Consider the following 2,801-nt stretch of genomic DNA (forward strand, 5'->3'; position numbering starts at 1 on the left):
TCATAAGATTAGTGAATATTCTTTCCAGGAGCCTCTTGACCTGATGCCTTTTCTATAAAATATCTCCTTTAGTCAGATATGATGTATGTGAGATAAAATAGTAACATATGAAGTATGTTCTAAATCCTGAAATGTTAGTGTTGCTAGAAATGCTTTGAGCTATTCATGTAATTACAAAGCTTTACTCCAACCATGATGAAAAGAACCGAATAATCAATTTTTTTTTTAAGTGGCTGCCTGCAGTCTTAGAGAAAAAGACAATATTAGGGACCTATTAGTGTGCACTTTACAAAGATTAGAACCTTACAGCAGTTTTTCTGAGGGAAAAATATATGATTAAGCCCATGAACAGTTTTCACTATAACTGTTATCTTCATACATTCATTAGGCAAACAGTATGACTATGGAGGGAGGACATTGGTACCTACATGATAGATCACCTGGCCGTCAGATTATTAAGAATTTCTATGAAAGTGGTTTCTTCCTAGTAAGAACTTAGGCAGAACATGAAAATTTTTATGTTTTGTCTATTTTAAAAGATTCATTAATACGCCTATGCCCAATATCTTCTTGGCAAATATCTCTATATTGATTTCTTTTTTTTTCTTTCTTTTTTAAAAATTTATTTTATAAATTTTAATGAGCATTTACAGAGATTTTGGATTTCTGTTCATTCATTGTTGCATTTTTCTTCCTGCCCACCCCTACCCCCCAGTTCTCTTTTCTCTTTGAAAAGTAAAAGAAAAATTCTTTCATTAATTAACTTTTCCCATTAATAAAACAAATCCATACCTCTTGACTATTTCTCTTTACATCATTTAAAAATCACTCTGGCTGAATCAGTTCTAACTCATAGTAGCTTTTAATTAGGCTTCCAAGGCCTAGTCATAACTTTCTATGGAGCTACTGATAAATTTAAACCATCAGCCTTTTGGGTTTTCAGCACAACTCACTACAGCCTGCATGACCAAAGCCTTCCACTTCTTTCTGTATGAAGTAAAAAGTTAGTATTTCCCTTCACTACAGTTTTCTAAAGCTGTCACCAAGTACAACAATGAACGGTGGCAGTCTACATGCAGGCAGCACTATATATTTTGGAGATCTAACAGTAAACCAAACTTGATCTTTTTCTTACTCCATTAACTGGTCATAGGAAACCCCTTATGAGGTCATATGTGTAGTTGAAGGAGAAGCAGTGAAGCAGTGGTAGCAGGCATCATGGGAGTCTGCACCATCTGTTCATAAAATTTATTTCTGCCTTTCCGGACCTATGTGGCCAAGTCTAATATATACCATCCTCATTTTACAATGGAATGCTGCTGTGCACATCCAATTTTGTGGTTCAGTGGATCAGATCACACACAATTCATGATGTGCAATACAAGTAGTCATGGTGTCCCATGAACAGGTGTTCAGGTTTCCAACACCCAGCAACAACACAGAGGCAACTTTTCAAATAGGTAATAGTTGTTATGGGGGGAAAATCATGGTTTCTTTCCAAAATATGTGGATATTTACTATTCTTTTACTATAAAGACTTCCTCAAGGTTTCATAAACCTACCACAATACTTCAAGAATTATTGGGTCTACTAAGTCATATTACCTAAGTGGTTATGTTATTTGAACCATAGCTTTTAATTAAAGTGGAAAATGTTCTAGTTTGAGAACGATCTAATGATATAGCTTAGGGTAATCCAAGAAATTAACCAGGAAAACAGTCTCAAATATTGAATATTTTACACAAATTATGAAGCTTGTCAAGTGTTTGGCTTAACATTGAGGCAACAACCCTTTCCCTGATATGAAAGTAAATGATATTTTATTAACCAGCCTGATAAAAATTGGAAGAAAATGTTTGCTACAATTTTTGTGATGCAACAATTGAATTATGTGATATCAGAAACATTGTATATAAGCTCCCTCTAAAGAAAGCTTATATGGAACCACGCTTGTAATATAATCTGAAGTTATTCTATCAGTTTTATTCCTAGGCCAAACTGAAGAACTAGTGTGACTGTCTGGGGAATCATTATATTTGCTTTCCCCCCCCTTTTCTTTTCATTCTTTACATTTGGTTCTGGATCTATAATCCTCCTATTCACCTCCTGTCATCAGAGATACAGTTAAAATCTTAAAAGGAGCCCAAATAGTAAGACGTTTTCCAGAGAATGGAAATTTCAGATCATTTATTTGTGCCCATGTAAGACTTGCATATAGGTGAGGAATCAATGTTTTGAAGAGTACATGGGTATTGCACAGTTTAACATCAGGAATTAGTATGTGAGAACTGGATTCTTTCATCAACTCTCCCCAGTATATTGAAGAAATAATCTGAAAGGTCAATTATGCAAAGAAGAATATAATATCAAAATTAGAGAGAGGCTCATCAACAACTCACAATAAAAAGATTTCAGAATGTTGTTTATGCAAAGAATTAAGTGCTTATTGATGAAGCTAAAAAACTATATCCATTAGTATAGGTTGCATGTCAACACCAAGGAATTCCTTTATCAAGGTAAACTGATATAGGGACTGCAGTAATGAACATAAGTACAGCAGAAATTTTAAGTATGGCGTAAGATTTAGCAGAATTTAAGTCTATTGTTCTTAGTAGTTTGAACTATCTTGAAAGCATCTAACAATAATAATCATTAATGTCCAAGAAATCAGATTAGAATGTGTTTTATTGTGACTGAATTTTATATCTGATGCTATATGTATGCTGAGATTAAATTGCTGTAATGATCACATTATTCTATTATCATTCCATTTCCATATTGACAGCTTTGCAGGACATAAA

The sequence above is a fragment of the Elephantulus edwardii genome, unplaced genomic scaffold, assembly GCF_000299155.1.
Source record: "Elephantulus edwardii isolate Elephantulus edwardi_28Jun2011 unplaced genomic scaffold, EleEdw1.0 scaffold00190, whole genome shotgun sequence".
In the NCBI taxonomy this organism is placed as follows: Eukaryota; Metazoa; Chordata; class Mammalia; order Macroscelidea; family Macroscelididae; genus Elephantulus; species Elephantulus edwardii.